Here is a 20,333-nt window from a genome sequence, read left to right as displayed (position 1 = left end):
ATACCTATTCTTGAAGTAGCTGCTTTAAAAAAATACCCTGTCTCTCTCCTCTGCTCCACCTTCCGTGCATTTCTTATACCAGTGATTCTCAAAGTGCTGTCCGTGGACTCTGGAGATCTCTGAAAAGAGTCTACAAGTTCATTGTAAGACGAGGATGTTATTTGTATTTTCACTGTGCTGACATTTGCATTGGCGCAGCAAAGGCAAAATGGATAAAACAGCTGGGCCCCTAGCACCAGCTGAGGCAGTGTCACCAGATTGTAACAGCCAGTGTATACGGCACTGCCATGCCCTCCTGGATTTTTCTTAAAGTGCCAATTTCACTTAACAGTGATCCTGATAAGGCAGTAGAAAGTATTCACTTTATTAAATGTCAACCCTTGAACACATACCATTTTAATATTTTGTGTGAGAAATGGGACATTCTAACAAGACCTCGATGCATACCAATTATGATGGTTGTGAGCTAAGCTAGCTGCTTTTTTAATGGAATACCATTTTTACTTGAAAACAAACGATGCTTATTCAGATGTGGGTATTTAGCAGACAGTTTTTTCTAAAATGAACAAAGTGAGACTATCACTTCAAGGGAAACAACTGAAAGTATTTATTACCAATAATAAAATTCCAGCTTTATAGCAAAAATGAAAATTTTAGAAAACTTGACAGTATACCAGTACTTAAAGAATTTTAGGATGAAATCGGTGGCGATATTGACCAAAGTGATTGTTTGATATTGTATAACGAAATGTGTCAACATTTGGAAGATCTGCATAACTCAGTGAATCAATGTTTTCCAAATGACCATTGCATGACACAAGTACAGGATAGACCAATGGTTTTTAGAGGAATGGAGTATAAAAAGTCATTAACATGGTTTAGAATCCACCAACTTTTAAGAAACCAACCTTTAAAAACTATAACTCATATGTATAACTGAATAACTTTGCCAGACACCTGAAACTATCACAACATGGTTAATAACATATACTCCAATATAAAATTAAAAGTTAAAACAAAACAAAACCTATCACTTTTTGCATTATGGTGTCAAGTCAAAAAGCAATATCCACAATTATCTAAGAAGGCTGTTAAAATACTCCTCCCTTTCCAGGTACATATTTGTGTTAGGTCAGATTTTCTTCATCTACTGCAACAAAATTACGTATCATATCAGATTGGATGCAGAAGCGGATATGGAACTACAGCTGTTTTCTATTAAGAGAGACATTTAAAAGATTTATTTAAAATGTAAAACAATGCCACTCTTCTCACCTTTTCTCCTTAAAAGTCTCTTACTTACATTATTATATAGTAAGCTTATTATTTTCAATGAACATATAAATTTAAAAAAAAAATTTTTACCTTTAATGTCTAATACAATAAACATTGATAGATAGAACACACATAAACAAAAGCTCTTTTGGGTCCTCAATGATTTTTAAGAGTATAAAGAACCCTGAGACCAAAATGTTTGAAAAACACGGTCCTAGACCTTATTTGACTCTTCTCTCAAATCCAAAACTATGAATACACATTTGAGCTTCTGAATCAACAATCAATTACACTGTTTAAGAAGAGCTTACAACAGGTATGGATGAGGGAATACTTACAGCCATTTCTGGGTTTAAAAAATGAATTTCCTAACTGAAGAATATTTAAAGTACATATCATATAATAGGCAAGGTTAACATAAGGCCCCAACTAAGACCTTTAGTATTTTCTCTCCTGCTCATCTTGATATTAAAGTTTTTGCTTTTAGAGGGAGGAACACTCCCAAACTCATTCTATGGGGCCACCATCACCTTGATACCAAAAGCAGACAAAGATGTCACAAAGAAAGAAAACTACAGGCCAATATCACTGATGAACATAGATGCAAAAATCCTCAACAAAATACTAGCAAACAGAATCCAACAACACATTAAAAGGATAATACACCACGATCAAGTGGGGTTGATCCCAGGAATGCAAGGATTCTTCAATATACGCAAATCAATCAATGTGATACACCACATTAACAAATTGAAGGAGAAAACCATATGATCATCTCAATAGATGCAGAAAAAGCTTTCAACAAAATTCAACACCCATTTATGATAAAAACCCTCCAGAAGGTAGGCATAGAGGGAGTGTACCTCAACATAATAAAGGCCATATATGACAAACCCACAGCCAACATCATTGTCAATGGTGAAAAACTGAAACCATTTCCACTAAGATCAGGAGCAAGACAAGGTTGTTCTCTTTCACCACTATTATTCAACACAGTTTCAGAAGTTTTATCCACAGCAGTCAGAGAAGAAAAAGAAATAACAGGAATCCAAATTGGAAAAGAAGAAGTAAAGCTGTCACTGTTTGCAGATGACATGATACTATACATAGAGAATCCTAAAGATGCTGCCAGAAAACTACTAGAGCTGATCAATGAATTTGGTAACGTTGCAGGACACAAAATTAATGCAAAGAAATCTCTTGCATTCCTATACACTAATGATGAAAAATCTGAAAGAGAAATTAAGGAAACAGTCCCATTTACCATTGCAACAAAAAGAATAAAATGCCTAAGAATAAACCTACCTAAGGAGACAAAAGACCTGTATGCAGAAAACTATAAGACACTGATGAAAGAAATTTAAAATGTTACAAACAGATGGAGAGATATACCATGTTCTTCAATTAGAAGAAGAAATATTGTGAAAATGACTATACTACCCAAAACAATCTACAGATTCAATGCAATCCTTATCAAACTACCAATGACATTTTTCACAGAACTAGAACAAAAAATTTCACATTTGTATGGAAACACGAAAGACCCCGAATAGACAAAGTAATCTGAGAAAGAAAAATGGAGCTAGAGGAATCAGGCTCCCTGACTTCAGACTATACTACAAAGCTACAGTAATCAAGACAATATGGTACTGGCACAAAAACAGAAATATAGATCAATGGAACAAGATAGAAAGCCCAGAGATAAACCCACGCACACATGGTCACCTTATTTTTGATAAAGGAGGCAAGAATATACAATGGAGAAAAGACAGCCTCTTCAATAAGTGGTGCTGGGAAAACTGGACAGCTACATGAAAAAGAATGAAATTAGAACACTCCCTAACACAACACACAAAAATAAACTCAAAATGGATTAAAGACCCAAATGCAAGACCAGACACAATAAAACTCTTAGAGGAAAACATAGGCAGAACACTCTATGACATAAATCACAGCAAGATCCTTTTTGACCCACCTCCTAGAGAAATGGAAATAAAAACAAAAATAAACAAGTGGGACCTAATGAAACTTAAAAACTTTTGCACAGAAAAGGAAACCATAAACAAGACAAAAAGACAACCCTCAGAATGGGAGAAAATATTTGCCAATGAAGCAACTGACAAAGGATTAATCTCCAAAATATATAAGCAGCTCTTGCAGCTCAATATCAAAAAAACAAACAACCCAATCCAAAAATGGGCAGAAGACCTAAATAGACATATCTCCAAAGAAGATATACAGATCGCCAACAAACACATGAAAGGATGCTCAACATCACTAATCATTAGAGAAATGCAAATCAAAACTACAATGAGGTATTACCTCACACTGGTCAGAATGGCCATCATCAAAAATCTACAAACAATAAATGTTGGAGAGGGTGTGGAGAAAAGGGAACACTCTTGCACTGCTGGTGGGAATGTAAATTGATACAGCCACTATGGAGAACACTATGGAGGTTCCTTAAAAAACTAAAAATAGAACTACCATATGACACAGGAATCCCACTACTGGGCATGTACCCTGAGAAAACCATAATTCAAAAAGAAACATGCACCCCAATGTTCATTGCAGCTCTATTTACAATAGCCAGGACATGGAAGCAACCTAAGTGTCCATCGACAGATGAATGGATAAAAATGTGGCACATATATACAATGGAACATTACTCAGCCATAAAAAGAAACGAAATTGAGTTATTTGTAGTGAGGTGGATGGATCTAGAATCTGTCATACAGAGTGAAGTAAGTCAGAAAGAGAAAAGCAAATACCGTATGTTAACACATATATATGGAATCTAAAAAAAAAAAGGTTCTGAAGAACATAGGGGCAGGACAGGAATAAAGACGCAGACATGGAGAATGGACTTGAGGACACGAGGAGGAGGAAGGGTGAGCTGGGACAAAGTGAGAGAGTGGCATGGACATATATACACTACCAAATGTGAAACTGATAGCTAGTGGGAAGCAGCCGCATAGCACAGGGAGATCAGCTCGGTGCTTTGTGATCACCTAGATGGGTGGGATAGGGAGGGTGGGAGGGAGACTCAAGATGGAGGAGATATTGGGATATATGTACATGTATAGCTGATTCACTTTGTTATAAAGCAGAAACTAACACACCATTGTAAAACAATTATACTCCAATAAAGATGTTAAATAAATAAATAAATAAAGTGTTTGCTTTTATTCACTGTACTGTCAAGCTGGGTAGTATTACAAACACATTTATTCATCAGTAGAAGCCACAATTCTCATCTGACACTTTAAATGCCTCATCTCGTCTGAGATGTGTATCACACTTGATGCAAAATGCCTGCCACAGCGCTCCCAGCGTCAGAGCTCTTCTTGGTGAAATGGCAGTATGAGAACCAGTGCACCCATGCCCTCAGAATACTCCAGAACAGACGTTACCCTGCAATGAAAGTTCATATGAAATCAGCATGACTTAATTACATTCATCACACCGAAAATCAAATTCTATGCCAATGATACATGGCACTTGGAGCTTATTTTACAAACATTACCTAATTAATCTCAAAACATCCCTGAGAGGCAAGACAATGATATATGAGCTGACAATCTAATTATGTCTAATTATTTATAAGATTTCCCCCTTCCAAGAGGTTTCTATCGCCAGTTCAGAGAAGTGGGCTTGCTACGTGCTCAAATCAGGTGTGGAAATCAATTATCACTTATTCCATCCAAAATTGTCTTGCTATAAAGCACCCACATTTCCTTTTAGAACCGATCAACCTGTACCATTTTCCATTGGAAAGGCTCATAGAAACTCAAAAGCCCCCAAGCAATCTAGTGTTGAACTCATAGTTCTGTACCTTAAATGACATTCTTTGCTCATTTTTTACCCACGAGCAATTTTGATTATTATCCCAATTGCTTTGACCAGCTTCGCTCTACTGTCCTCTTTTTCCCCCGCACAGTATCTTTTTCTCCTGTAAAGATACTCACAGACACTGGCCCTATCATCGAGACAGTTTTCTTGCCTCCAAATTCTGTCATCAGAAAGCTGCCTTCTCTGTGCTTTTGTTCCTGTTGCCTCGCTGACTTGAACGCTCTCGGGTTTCCTCAAGTTCTCTGCATTCCCTTATTTCCATTCGACTTGAAATTAGGCAACTTTGTTCCATCAGATAATTACACATCAGCATCTAAAGTTTCTCTTGAGCAGCAAGTTGGGCCTTGAAAGTGAATGCCATATGTTTAAAAACATTGCTAGAAGACATATTGTGAAGGGGAATGTTACTGTTTGTGGGAAAAAAAAGATTATACAAGTATGCTTAAAAATACACCTCAGGAATGTTATTTATTTAAATAACAATTCTTATGAGGGCTGTATTAAAATTCTCCAGAGACAGAGAGATTTATTTTTAAGGAATTGGCTCATATGACTCTGGGGGATGGTAAATCCAAACTCTGCAGGGTAGGCTGGCAGGCTGGAAATTCCCCCAGGAATCGATCTTGTAGTTTTGAGGCTGAAAGCTGAATTCCCTCTCCTTGGGGGGAACCTCAGTCTTTGCTCTTTAGGCCTTCAAATGATTGAATGAGGCCCGTCCACATTAAGGAGGATTATCTGTTTTACTCAAGCCTACTTATTTAAATGTTAATCACATCTAAAAAAATACATAACAGCAACATCTAGAATGGTGTTTGACCAAACAACTGGGCACCATAGCCTAGCCAAGGTGACACATATAATTAACCTCACAAGGTCCTACCTTGTTTAAGAAAGCTTTTTTTTTTTTTTTAACTTTTGACTGCGTTGGGTCTTCGTTGCTGTGCATGGGTTTTCTCTAGTTGTGGCGAGTGGGGGCTACTCTTCATTGCGGTGCACGGGCTCTAGGCGCGTGAGCTTCAGTAATTGTGGTACGTGGGCTCAGTAGTTGTGGCTCATGGGTTTAGTCACTCCACATCATGTGGGATCTTCCCGGACCAGGGTTTGAACCCCTGTCCCCTGCATTGGCAGGCAGATTCTTAAACACTGTGCCACCAGGGGAGTCCTAAGAAAGCATTTAAAGCAACTGTATTTTTCATCTTTGTAATCTTACTGGCTAACAAAGTACCTCCTATACTAGGTGTTCGCTAACTATTCAGTGGTGAAATAAATGAATGTGTATTAGACTTGTGTTTCCAATAAAATTGTAAACTTGAGCGACAATATTTCCCTTGCATTTTCTGTAACTATGGCAATCACATAACTCAAAATTTCCAGGGTAGTATTGATTTCAAATGCTCTGTCCCATTGTCACACCATGTGTCCTAATTTTAAATTGTAGAAAACATGGTGACCATAATTCTAACAAGTAGTTTCATGCTGAACACAGTACTTAAACCTCACTAAATACTTAACTGATTGAAATGGAATTTCCAGCCAGTGAACATTTTGTTTAAAATATGACAAAATACAACTGGGGGAAATTATCATTTCTCTTCCCATTTATTCCTGAGACACGAAATGCAATCTGGTTCTTGTATTTTAAATTTTCCAGTTCTCAGGGTGTGGTTATAATGAATTGCTGAGCCAGTATGAAGTAAGATACATGGTAATCAGGGCAAGTTTAAACAGTGTTGAACATTTTTTTAGGGTGAGTGACCATCCAGGTAATGTATCCAGGAAAGGCCTTGAATAGAAAAGGAGGGACACTATTAGACAAATAAAAATCCCTGTTTCTGGATTCTCTATGCAGGTAATAAAACCTTGAGATTCCAGGAGGAAAGTTGCTGAATTTCTTTAAGATAGAAGACAGTATCAAAAATAAATAAAACATTAAGAATTGTCTTTTTTTTTTCCAGTAAAAATTACTTAAGGCTTTTCTGGACTGCAGAAATTATTTTCCTACATTATAATCTGATGTGAGCTTTAAAACTGCTGGTTTTTTCCAAAATGATATCTCAAAGGAGTATAAGTTATACCACATGGAGTTTAGCTAGCCTTGGTGAAAATTTAAAGCTATTATAGAAAGATGAGTGATGAATTCAAGGAAGCCAGAAAGTGCTTGAACCAAAAGCTTTTAGCTATTCAGTCAAAAAATTAGCAAAATTTAGTGACAGCTTGGGTACGGGGGGTGAAGATATGGAAGAGACAAAAGATGTCTTAGCTGTGGTAGGAGACTAGAATTATGCTAATCTCATTATGAGAGACAGAGAAATTAAGACAGAACCAGTTTGGAATATTTAGTAGAGGAATGAAGGTGATGAGTAATTTTGAGCATGTTGATTTTAAGTGAAACATGAAGCTACACTGTAAACAGCTAGAAATACAGTTTAAGAAAGTAGGTGAGAAATCAGAACCAAAGCTGAGGTTTCCAGGATCTTTACTATAGAATTTAAATAAAGTCCAAACTATTGACTATGCCTTCTCTATATCTACCCTAGCCAAAGATGTACTTTTCCTGGACTCGAGCTGAATGGGGTGATTTACAGACCCCCTACTTGGTCTTTGCACCTTCTGGGACATGTGATTACTCTTTCCTCACCTATCTGGAATGCTCTTTTCCTTTCCACAGCCCCATACACCCCAATAACTCACACTCCAACTTCAACTCAACCTTTAGGTCTTACTTTATCTTTTCTGGATGTATGCCCAGTAGTGGGATTGCTGGGTCATACGGTAGTTCTATTTTTAGTTTTTTAAGGAACCTCCATACTCTTCTCCATCGTGGCTGTACCAATTTACATTCCCACCAACAGTGCAAGAGGGTTCCCTTTTCTCCACACTTCAGGTCTTACTTTAGATGTTTCTTCCCTGACTGCCCCCTTACACACACACACATACACACACACACACACACATACACACACACACACTCCTGTGTTAGGTTAATTGCCCTTCTATGAGCTTTCAGGGTATTTAGTATTAATCTCCCTCACTACCCTGTGTTATAAGATCCTGCTTACTGATCCGTCCATTCAACTCGAGTTTAAGGTTCCCAAGGGCGGGCACTGAATCTTTCCTGCTCATGGTTACATTCCTAATTCCATTATACATAGTAGGTACTCAAAAATTGAATGAACAAATGAATTTTCAGAGAAGGTTGAATGTGGACAACATCACAGTAGATAAACTCCAAAAGCTTGTCTGAAAAAGAGGTTGATAGTTGATATTTGATGATAGTTGACACTTCAAGTAACAAGCTTGAAGTGCCTTGAAAAATTAATTCCTGTGGTATACTTGTATCTTGTGGAATGGATGTTAAGGTTATGGTGTTGTATTCTGATGTGATTTTTCTGGTAAGACATGTAAAGCTAAAGCACACCCATGTGGGTGGTGGACGTGTCTTCTAAGAAGCCTGAAGCCTTTCTCCAGGGCAGCCACCTGGGAAAGAACTGGGTCCTCGAACAGGAAGTAGAACTGAGGGGTGGGCTTGAGGGTGGTGGAAGGAGAGGCTTCATCCCGCTTAATCTGGACTTCGCCTCCTAATACAGCAGCCGTTAGATGTATGTGGCTATTGAGCCCTTGAACCATGCTGTCTGAATTGAGATGTGCAAGTGTAAAATCCATACCAGATTTTAAACTTAGTATGAAACAATTAAATATTTAATTAATATTTTTATATTGACTATGTGGTGAAATGATAATATTTTGGATATAGTGGGTTCAATACCTTATTAAAATTAATTTCATTAATTTCTTTTTACCTTCTTCACAGGGCTACTAAGATTTTTTAAATTCCACGTGTGGCTCGCCTTACAGTCCTTTGGGACCGTGCTGGTCTAGACTTAAGAGAAGATCTAGACATCTCCGGACATCCTCCTGGGTGGAGCCATTAAGGCAGCGGATGGGATAGGCCTGAAAGCTTGGCAGCTAAGCCTTGTGTTGTAAAAGTAGGATGACTTACGAGCATCTCTGTCTTGTTTCCACCATAAGGAAAGGCTTCTTGCCGGTGCCTGCTACTCGTTGGGCTCTGTGCTAGGCACTGGAGCTTCAGGATAAACCGGATGGACATGGCCCTACACTCATGAACCTTGCTATCTGGCCACATGATTCAGTCCTCTCCCCAGTCAGGAGATTTTCCTTCTACTCCTGCTGTCCTTGAAGGAAAGCCAGTGGAGGAGGGAAGCACGACATTTGTTATTTTTATTTTTGTTTGTTACTGTGATTAAATTTGTTGAATGCTTACTCTGTAGGCGGGCTAAGCACGTTTGATGCCTTGTCTTGCTGAATGTTCATTAATAATCCTACAAAGCAGGAACTATTATTATTCCCATAAAGAGGAAGAAACTGAGGCTTGGGGAAGTAAAATTAACTTGCCCAAGGACGCACAAAAGGGACAAAGCGCAGAGCGAAATTCAGATCTGCCTGGCACCAGTGTCCCACTGCTAACCACTATACATCACTCCTCATTTCCTCACAAATACACAGGTGACAGTCACCCTGATGGCTTCAGTTTGTGGAGATTTACTATGTGCAGGCACTGGCCTCACCACCTGGTGCTTACATATTTAATCCTCACAATAATCCTAAGGAATGTGCTTCTTGTTGTTATTGCTATTCCTAGTGTACAAAAAAGAAAACTGAATCTCAGAAAAGTGAAGTAACCTGTCCAAGATCATATAGCGACTAAATTAGGGCATTATTTGAATCTTAGTTCTCCTACATTTAAAGTTCTCTAAATATTCCCTCTCTCTAAATTACCCATAAAAGATATTTTTAAAAATGTGGCTGGTAGGTAAAAGCCAACCCTCTTTGATTAGAGACTGTCATCTCAAGACATTTTAGGGAGAGGGATTAGTCCCTTCTAAAGCTGCTCTCTCTTCCCCTAAGCAGACAGGGGAAAAAAAAAAAAAACAGTTTGATATAATCCAAAAAAGATAAAAATTCTCCTAGACTCCTCCTTCAGAGTTGGAAACATTCTGCATGATCATCTGGTCCAAATCTCTCATTTCACAGATGAGAAAATCATGTTCACAGAGGTCAAATGACTTGCCCAAGGTCATGCAGCTGGTTAGTGGCAGAGCAGAACTGGAGCGCGTGTGGTTTCTCACAGAACATGACTCTCTCCACAACCCACACTGCCTCCTGAGGACAAAGGAAGGCCTAGGGGAAATTCAGGGGTGGTGCAGGGCTGCCCTAGTGGCGGCAGGAAGCAAAGTTTACATTGTCTCCTAGCTCACGCAGTTTCTATCATGTCCCCAAAGCACTCACGAAGAACCTACAGTGCTGTGGACCCAGATACACAGGACTAACAGTATAAAACCAGCACGAACTGCGCACAGGAAAACAAGCTGAGGCTTTTGCTTTAATTGCTTTTCTTTCTTTTGATCATGTGCAAATCCAGGAGAAGGGCTTTTCAGAGGACGTGTGCGTAACTCAGTGGTAGAGCAGTGACGCTTGACCATCTGGGCAGGTCTAGGAAGGCGTCTTTGGGAGGCGATGCCTCCAGGAGATGCAGACTGGAGGCTCCATGCTGATCCTGGAAAACTTCACACACAGTCAAAAATTTTAATGAGCAAGCTGGGCCTAAAGCTGTTCCTGGGTGCTGCGCTTCAGGCGTCCAGCCGTTCAGTGGCACAGGTGCCGCCAAGCCGCCGCGCACTGTCTGTCCCCGCACATACTTGCACTCTCCACTTGCACCCGGCATTCTGTATTCCTGTCATAGTCTTTCTCCGTCCCGACACTTATTTTGGTCACACTCTTTCCTCAGGCCCTACCCAAGGTTCCCAACCTCCTTGAAGCTATTCCAGACCATGGTCAGCCTGCTAATCGTTCCTTTTTCTGGAATCTAAGATGAATATCCTCCTTCATTTAGCACTTAGTTATCTAGTTCATGCTTGATTTGTACTTCTTTGTGTACATGTTCTGTCTCCTAAACTGGAATTTAGCCACTCAAAACAAGGGATAATACACTACCAAACGTAAGGTAGATAGCTAGTGGGAAGCAGCCGCATAGCACAGGGAGATCAGCTCGGTGCTTTGTGACCGCCTGGAGGGGTGGGATAGGGAGGGTGGGAGGGAGGGAGACGCAAGAGGGAGGGGATATGGGGATATATGTATACATATAGCTGATTCACTTTGTTATAAAGCAGAAACTAACATACCATTGTAGACCAATTGTACTCCAATAAAGATGTAAAAAAAAAAAAAAAAAAAGAAAAACAAGTGACAGATCTAGTTTCCCCTGCAAATTCCAAATTCCTTCCTGGTACAGAGCCATATAAGCATCAGGCACTCAAGAAACCTTGGATGTTGATGACTGTGATGATGATAATGATGCTGGAGGAGGAGAGGAGGACAAAGCTAGAGAAGAAATTCTATTCTGGTAGAAAGCTCACAGAAACCTACAAAACAAATTGGATTACTATAGAGATCAAACTCCAGGCCAAAGGAAAATGGTAGAAATCATCAAATTTATGTCTGTGAACCTTCTGCCTGCCGCATTTGCCATATCTGGCTTCACAGGCCATTTTATTAGTATTAAGAACAACACGGGGCTATCTTTCTTATTCCCTTCCTTGAGGAGCCCACTATGATGGCTAACTTCGTGTGTCAACTTGACTGGGCCATGGATGCCCAGGCATTTGGTCAAATATTATTTTGAGTGTTTCTGGGTGAGATTAGCATTTGAATCGGTAAACTAAGTAGTGTAGATTGCCCTCCCTAATGTAGGTGGGCCTCATCCAATCAGTAGAACAAAAGGCTCAATAAGAGGGAATTCCTACCCACTCCACCACACCACTGCTGAGCTGGGACATCAGTTTTTTCCTGTCTTCAAACTTGAACTGCAAAATCAACTCTTCTCGTGGTAAGATCTGAGGGACAGTTTTGCATGTCCCACCTCCACTGGCCCCAATTCTTATTCCTTTGACATAAATACTCCTTTGGGTTAAGACATCACATTGCCAGGGGTCTATTTAGAAAGGAAATAACCACAAAAGATCTATTACTTTAATATCTTGACATGGATTCTTTCCCAGATGAAAGTAGAGAGCAAAAGACTGAGACATAAGATGGTACAATTTAAGATGAGGCAGAGGGAGAGATGCTGGGGGACTGTCTGGGGAGGACAGTGGGACACAGCCTTGGGAAGTTGTACACAGTCAGATGTCAGTAAACGCAGGAGGGACAGGGTGCAGATGGAGGACAGAAGATGGAAGGGGCCAAGAAAGAGGTCTTGAAAGGAGTCAAGGAAAGGTCAGACTCCTCCAAAGGGGTGGGCACTGGATGAACATTCTGTCAATTGGACACTAGTGTTACAGCAACTGGCTCTGTACCTGTTTCTCCAGGCCAGAGACCAGAGACTCTTATCAGCTCTCTCCTCCCTTGGCCTCTCCCACCTCCTCATGATTTCTCACTAAACTCTGCTGTTTTAAACCTCTTGTTGCTTGGATCATGTCTTCACGTCTGATTCCCAAAGATGCAATTCTGCCACAGGCCCTGAGGGTCCCACCAGGACTGTGCTCCACCTTTCAGCCTGGTTCCACCCTCAAGGGGCCTCTCCCATTTCTGGAATCGAGTCCCTCTAATGTGGATGATCCCAACACTCCCTCTCCTAAGCCTCCTGTGGCTTCAAAGTGATGCACAATTAGGTAAAACTCCTGGCTCTCCCTTAACAGACTTCTAACCTGCTCCTATCTAAGGCCCTTTTTAGTTACAACTAACATTCCTACAGCGGATGAGAGTTTACTGAAATATTATTGTTACCTATAATCTGGCTGTCATCCCAACACTCAACGGAAACTGCTCAGGCAAAGATCACCAATGACTTTTATTGGTCGTTATTGCCAAAACCAAGAAACACATTTCATTTATTGTCTTGGTGTCCTCTTTGCTGCTGATGGCATTGTTCAACATACCCTCATTTTTGTTACTCTCTCCTGCCTAAGTTTTCATGGCACTATTATCTGCTGGTTCTCCACAACATGCTTGTGTCTCCTCAGCATCCCTTTTCCTTACCTTGGTAACTGCCCCACCTCCCTGAATAGAATGAGCACATGACCCAGGTTGGCCAATCATAATATCAAATCTCTTTGTCCTCAGTGATTGGTCCAGAGATGGGTCACATGTCCCAAATCAGGCCAATCAGTTTTTCACTAGGATTTTCTAAATGAAGCTGGTTGGGAGTACCCTTAATCAATCAGTTTTGCCGTGTAACAAATACTCTCAAAATCTCAGTGGCTTATAACAACCGGTATTTATTTTCTTGTGCGTGAGTCTACAGGACAGAAGTGGCAAGGATTAGCTTCAGATATGCTTCACAGGTTTCTTTATTCTCTCTGGACCAGTGGCTACTGGGGACATACTCTTCTCAGGAAGGAGCACAGGAGCACAGAGCAAGAAGAAATATGTGATACCTCTTAAAGTCTTGGCCCAGAACTGTCACATTGTCCCTCTGTCCACATTTCCAAAGCAAGTCATTTGGCCACACCCAACATCACTGGGAAGATGCCTCTGGTGGGAGCAACTACAGTCACTCAGCAACGGGAGGGACTATGTTATGCAAATATCCCTGCATGGAGGGGCGTGAAGAACTGAGAACAATAACCAACCTGCCACACTCCCTTTACCTTTCTGAACCCAGGCTCTAAAGATGGACACTGGGAGCTGCTGTGGCCCTACCCCCCACCATGTGAAGCTGATCTGAGGGTGAAGTCCATATCCAAAAAATCAAGTCCCTAGATCCAGTGGTCTGGCTCCACCCCTGCCTTCACAGATTTTAGTTATGAATTATTGAATTTCCCTTTGAATTGGGATTCTATCATTCACATGACAAGAGGCCTAGAAAATATAGTCTCTTCCCTCTCGAGTGGTCCTTTTTGACCTTGTGCTCTGCACTCAGCTCTTCTCTTTCTAGAACAGGGGTCGGCAAACTATGGCTCATGGACAAAATCTGGCTGGCCATCTGTTTTTGTACGTAGTTTTATTGGAACACACCCACATGCATTTACTTATGTATCGTCTGTGGCTGCTTTCACACTACAATATCAGAGTTGAATAGTTATGATAGTGACCATACAATCCACAAAACCTAAAATATTTACTACCCGGCCCTTTACAGAAAAATTGTGCTGAGCCCTACCCCAAAAGATGGAGGCCATGTGCTCTCCCAGCCAGTCTCATCCACCTGAAAGCTGGGGACTCCCAAATCTATTTCCCTGGCCCTGGCCTCACCCTGCATCTTGGGATAATTCTGCACACCCTTTTCTGCTCGGATGCCCCGCAAGCACCTCAGATTCAATAAGTATCGAACTTAAACTGAACTCATCCTTTCCCCCTAAACCAGTTCCTCTTTCCAATTCCCATCAGTAATGGTGCTGGCTTTGCACCCAGCAGCCCAAGCTAGATTATTCCTTCTGCCTTCCTTCCCTGCCCCATCAACAGGTTGTGCTGGTTTTACTTCTAAACTTTTCTTAAACTCTCTCTCCTCTCCAGCCTTCCTCATATATCCTCACTTGAGCCATTGCAGTCTTCTCACTTGTCTCTTTATCTCTGTTTTCCACCTGTCCCTCCAGCAGGGGATCCTTTACAGACCCAATCTTGTCCTGCAGCTCCCTTATCTAAAGTACTCAATGACTCCCATTAAGAGTCAAGTCTGGGACTTCCCTGGTGGAGCAGTGGTTAAGAATCCGCTAGCCAATGCAGGGTACGCGGGTTCGAGCCCTAGTCTGGGAAGATCCCACGTGCCGCGGAGCAACTAAGCCCATGCGCCACAACTACTGAGCCTGCGCTCTAGAGCCCACAAGCCACAACTACTGAAGCCTGCGCGCCTAGAGCCCGTGCTCCGCAACAAGAGAAGCCACCACAGTGAGAAGCCCGCACGCACCAACAAAGACCCAATGCAGCCAAAAATAAATAAATAAATTTTTTAAAAAAAGAGTCAAGTCCAACTTTGACAACCCAACTGGCAAAATCCTCAATTTCCTGGCCCTCCCAGTCTCTCTATCCTTATTTTAGAGTATATCTCATCTCACCCAAGACTAATGTAAAAACATACAAACTATGCTGTTTCTTGCCTCTGGCCTTTGTTTATGCTGTTCCAGCCCTGTTCACCCCCTACCTCTGTCTTTCATTTGGCTAACTCATCCTTCAGGATTCGCGACAGACATCACCTCCCTCTAGGTAGCCATCTCAGGCTTGCACCTGTCTTCCTGAGCTGAGCTGAGTGCATCTTCTTTGCTCTCTCCTAGCTCTCAGGCAGAAGTTAACGTGCGTTTACCAGTTTACCTGCCTATCCGCTCACTACGATGCAATCTCCTAGGGACAGAGCCCATGTTTCATTTATCCTTGTGTCTTTGGCTCCTGCACAAAGTAAATGTTCAGTGAACTGAACTGAACTATAAGATTTTTCACTCATATTACCTGTCACTGAAAGTTTGCAACAGACTTTGAGATAAATATGATTATTTTCACTTTATGAATTAGGAAACTGAATCTCAGAGAATTTGTCCAAAGCCATGTAGGTGATAAAGAGCAGAAGACTGAACTTAAATCTAGGTCTATGGACCTTGAAATTTTGGAAACTCTGACCACAAAACCGTGCTTTTATTCCTGAATTAGTCTTTTGTATTAGTTATAAAATATATAATGGTACAAAAGTTATGCCATATTACACATAAATTCATATCTTTAAGAATAATAATACAAGGAATGCCCATGTAGTCCATTGCCCAGTTTAGGAAATAGAACTTTGCCAATACCATTGAACCACTATCCAAATTTTGTGTTTATCATTCCCTTGCTTTTCTTTAGATTTTCTCACATATGGATGTCCTCAAACAATGTATTGTATTCCAACATATAAATGTATCAAAGTTCATTTGTCCACTACTCCTGTTGATGGATGCTCGAGCTGTTTCCAGGTTGGTTTGTTTGTTTACTTGTTTTTACAAAGAGTGCTGTTATCCTTGTACAATTCTGCTATCCACATACAGAAGTTTCTCTGGGATATATTCATAAGAGTGAAATTCATATGTGCACCTTCATCTTTACCAAACAATGTCAGACTATTTCCAATGTCTATAGCATCAGCAATGAATAGTAGTTTCTGATGCTACACATCTTTACCAACATTTGGTGGTACAAAAAGATGTTTTCTTTTTGTAGAGACAGCAGTTAAAAAAGAGAAGAAATCGGGCTTCCCTGGTGGCGCAGTGGTTGAGAGTCCGCCTGCCGATGCAGGGGACACGGATTCGTGCCCCGGGTCCGGGAAGATCCCACGTGCCGCGGAGCGGCTGGGCCCGTGAGCCATGGCCGCTGAGCCTGCGCGTCCGGAGCCTGTGCTCCGCAACGGGAGAGGCCACAACAGTGAGAGGCCCGCGTACCGCAAAAAAAAAAAAAAAAAAAAAAAAGAGAAGAAATAAATACGATGTTAGAAATTATTTTATAAAATACAACAAACCCCTGATATTTGTGAGAAATCCCAAGAACTCATAACATATAAAAATTTATGCTGAAAAACAGCTTCACCTCAGCACCTTAGAGCAGATGTTGGAAACTGGCTAGATGGTGAAGAGGGTCATGACTTTTGGGATTTTGGAAGGCTCTGGATTTGTCACTTGGGAATGTCAGGGGTCTACTGTAATATAATTTGCATGTAGTCAGAGTTAACGGGAATTCTTCTACTCATTAATATTACTTATAATCATACTTACAATATTTAGGGGTAGGAAAAAAAGGCTGAAGTGGGAAGAAGAATGAAAAGGATAGATCTAGGGGGAATGCTAAGAGGACAGGAGAAAGGTGACGGGAAAGAACAGAATCTCCTATCTTTTCACTATTTTGTGTCATCTCAGCAGCATGCCCTTCCTCCTATTGGAGAGGGGACAGGCAGTGGTTGAGCCTGGCCTGACTTAAACCTCAGCGTCATCAAAGGACAGAAGATGCAAAAGCACCTGGCAGGATCAGGCTAAGAATGAGAACAGGGAAGTTGGATGGGAAACAAAGGAGAGAGGGGCATGACAGGAAGAGTCACAGAAAAGGATTACGCAAGAAAATGGGCAACATTAACATCATAGGCCTCCAGGGACTATCTCCTCTGAGAACAACCAAAGAAAGAAGTATCTGTGCAAATTAACACAGCAGACCACTCTTTGATGTGGAGGGGGAAAGATAAAAGGAAGAAGTAAAGGTTGCCAAGTAGAGGCACATTCCGGCTAAGGAGAAGGACAAAGGAAGGCGAGCAGGAGAGGGACTTGAGGGGGGCAGTTGGACCCTCTGGGAGGGGCTCCCAAATGAAGGCGAGAGCCGCCCCCCGCCACCCGGATGAGGTTAAGGAGTTTGCACTGGGTGGTGGTTGTGGAGGCTTGTTGGGGCAAAGGTTCAGCAGGGGCGAGGGTGCCCGGCCAGCTCTCCCTGGGGCATCTGCGAGGCACAGCTGTGGACACAGGTCCAGCTCAGCCCAACTATGTACTGAAAGTGGCCTTGAGTTCCCAGAAGGCTGCCTGGTGGAGCTTCCTCTTGTCTTCTGCCCGCTTCCACTCATCTTGCTCTTTTAGCTCCGCTTCAGACTTACTGGCAGAGGACAAGGCTTGGACCTTGGCTTCAAAGAAGTCCTTGGCAGCTTTGACGCCCTCCAGGGCAAACATCGATCTCAGAAAGCTTCGCCAGTGCCATCAGCCCACTGTCCTCCCGTAGTTCCCCTGCTGCGGCCTTGTGGAATATTAGCAGGAACTCACGGAAGCTGAGTTTGCCATCAAAGTCCTCGTGCACCTCCTTGATCATTCTCTTCAGGCCCAGGTGGGTCTAGGGGCCCCCAGCTTCTCCATCACCAGCTTCAGCTCCATCAGGTCGATGAAGCCATCCCTTCCGGCATCGTACAGTTTGAACATGCTCTCCAGGTCCTTGATGAGGCGGTGGCTGAACTCTGGGAACTCGGAGTAGAGGTGGAAGACCTTGCAGCGGCGGGGTCGCGCCGCGCCCTCGTTGACGTCCAGCCGTCGGTTCAGCTGTGCGCTCAGCTCGGCGTGGGCTCTGGCCGTGGGCGCCCAGGCAGACGCCTGTGGCTGGGGCTCGGGGACTGGGGCGGCTCGGGGCGCAGGCTGGAGCCCGCCGTCCACCTCCTCCCACTTCAGTCACTGCTGCAACTTGCTCGCTAGCTCCTCGCTGGACATGGCCACGGTGGATGCACGGACGCGGGGACTGCGCGGACAGCGCGCTCTTCGCCAACTAGCGACTCTGTGACACTTCCAAAAGTTCTTAATTTTATTGTAATTGTATGTGTCAGTCTTTTCCTCTGTGATTTGCATTTTTTCTGTTTGTTTAAGGAATCCTTCTCTATCCTAAGGTCATAAATAGTAAACACCATTTACTGAGTACTATCTGTGTTTCAGTACTCTTAATTCCCTTTCATGGATGATGAATGTAAGACACAGAGAAATTAAGCAATTTGATCAATATCACGCAGTAAATAAGCAGTGGACTCAGGATTTGAACCCAGACCATCTGCCTTTAGCATTTGCACTTTAAAGACTGTTTATACTTCCAGTTGTAGAGATCATCTGGTTAGTCTAAAAGATTTAGAGTTTTACCTTTCTCATTAAAGTATTTAATCTGAAGTTGGCTTTTGTATATGATGTAAGATACCTGAATTAATCTTTAATAACTACTTTATCCCCTTAGACATTCATCATTAGTGAAACTAGTGTTGACTGATTCATGCTAAAGATGAATTTAAAATAAAAACTAGGGACTTCCCTGGTGGGCCAGTGGTTAAGAGTTCGCCTTCCAATGCAGGGGGTGCTGGGAGCTAAGATCCCACATGACTCGGGGCCACAAAACATAAAACAGAAGCAATATTGTAGCAAATTCAATAAAGACTTAAAAAAATAAAACATAATTCTCAACTTAAAAAAAAAAAACACCTATTTCGTGGAGACTGCAAGAGAGTGATCCCAAGCAAAATGTAACCCTGCTCTCAAAGTTCACAGTGAAGTTGAGCTTCAAATGATGTGCCCCAGAATAGAATTCTTTGAATTAACTGAGGAAGGCAGAACTCCACCGTTCCAGAGTTGAGGACAGAAGATTGATCAAAGGCTTTGGGCATCTTGTAAAGTGAACAGAATATCCCCTGAAGAAACCCTGCAAAAGGCAGAGGCCATCACAATGCCCGGAACAGCCTCCAGCTCTGCCTACACTGCTGGGACCAAAATAGCTCACACGGCCTTCCTGCCGCCTCCTTGTGAACTGTGTGGGAAGGAACACTGGTCACGAATTCTTTGTTTCAACTACCCGCACACGCTATGACAGTCACAGCAACAGCAGCGACACCTTGGAATCTGGAGAATAGCACATCACAGGCTAGACATCATACCTATTCTGCACCGAGTGCCATCTTCCTCCAAAATTAAAGGTTTTTAAACAAATGCCAAGAAACTGAAAATGATTTTTAATTTAAAAATAAAATGGGAATGAGCTGAATGTGGGCCAGATCATAAAGGGTCTCATATTGACAGAGAAGTGTGAACTTCACTGCGTCAGTGAGCAGGTTTGGAAGTCTTTTAAACAGGAAAGTAGGGGGCTTCCCTGGTGGCACAGTGGTTGAGAGTCCGCCTGCTGCAGGGGACACGGGTTCATGCCCGGAGCCGGGAAGATCCCACGTGCCGCGAAGCAGCTGGGCCTGTGAGCCATGGCCGCTGAGCCTGCGCGTCCGGAGCCTGTGCTCCGCAACGGGAGAGGCCACAACAGTGAGAGGCCCGCGTACCGCAAAAAATAAATAAAAAAACACGAAAGTAACACAAACCGTTTATTATTTTGCTCATTACAGACTGTATGACTGGTTACAATATGGGTGATAGAATACCCTAAAGACTGGCTGTGACAAGCTCTGCCGGTGGTGCCCTCCTACCCCAGCCCGGTTTTTCCCTGCTGGCAGAGCTCGCCTCCCACTCCGAAGGCTGGAAATGCCTGACAATCACTTTCCCAGCCTCCCTGGCAGGTAGAATACGGGCATGTGATCCAGTCCTGGCTAATGGGACCTGGTGGGAGAGTTTGCTAAGGGGATTCTGGAAAAGGTTTCCCTCTCTAATAAAAAGATGAGTAAGAAGAAAAGCCCCGCTTCTTTTCTAAATATGATCGTGTTTGCATGTAATGCCTGGAGCTGCCACCGCGAA

General features: G+C 42.2%; 1 long non-coding RNA gene and 1 pseudogene across 1 annotated transcript; both read right to left on the bottom strand.

Moving 5' to 3' along the window:
- Positions 1-4,489: 4,489 nt before the first annotated feature.
- Positions 4,490-5,512, bottom strand: LOC132508359 (uncharacterized). Its single transcript, XR_009536548.1, has 2 exons — positions 5,244-5,512; positions 4,490-4,689 (listed from the first exon to the last, which is right to left on the bottom strand). It is a non-coding gene; the product is annotated as an uncharacterized LOC132508359 (long non-coding RNA).
- A 12,115-nt stretch (positions 5,513-17,627) lies between these two features.
- On the bottom strand, positions 17,628-18,335 carry LOC132508245 (EF-hand domain-containing protein D1-like; annotated as a pseudogene).
- Between the last annotated feature and the right edge of the window lie 1,998 nt (positions 18,336-20,333).

This window comes from Lagenorhynchus albirostris, chromosome 17 (assembly GCF_949774975.1).
Source record: "Lagenorhynchus albirostris chromosome 17, mLagAlb1.1, whole genome shotgun sequence".
NCBI lineage: Eukaryota > Metazoa > Chordata > Mammalia > Artiodactyla > Delphinidae > Lagenorhynchus > Lagenorhynchus albirostris.
The sequence above is the reverse complement of the archived record's forward strand: the minus strand, read 5'-3'. Positions and strand labels throughout refer to the sequence as shown.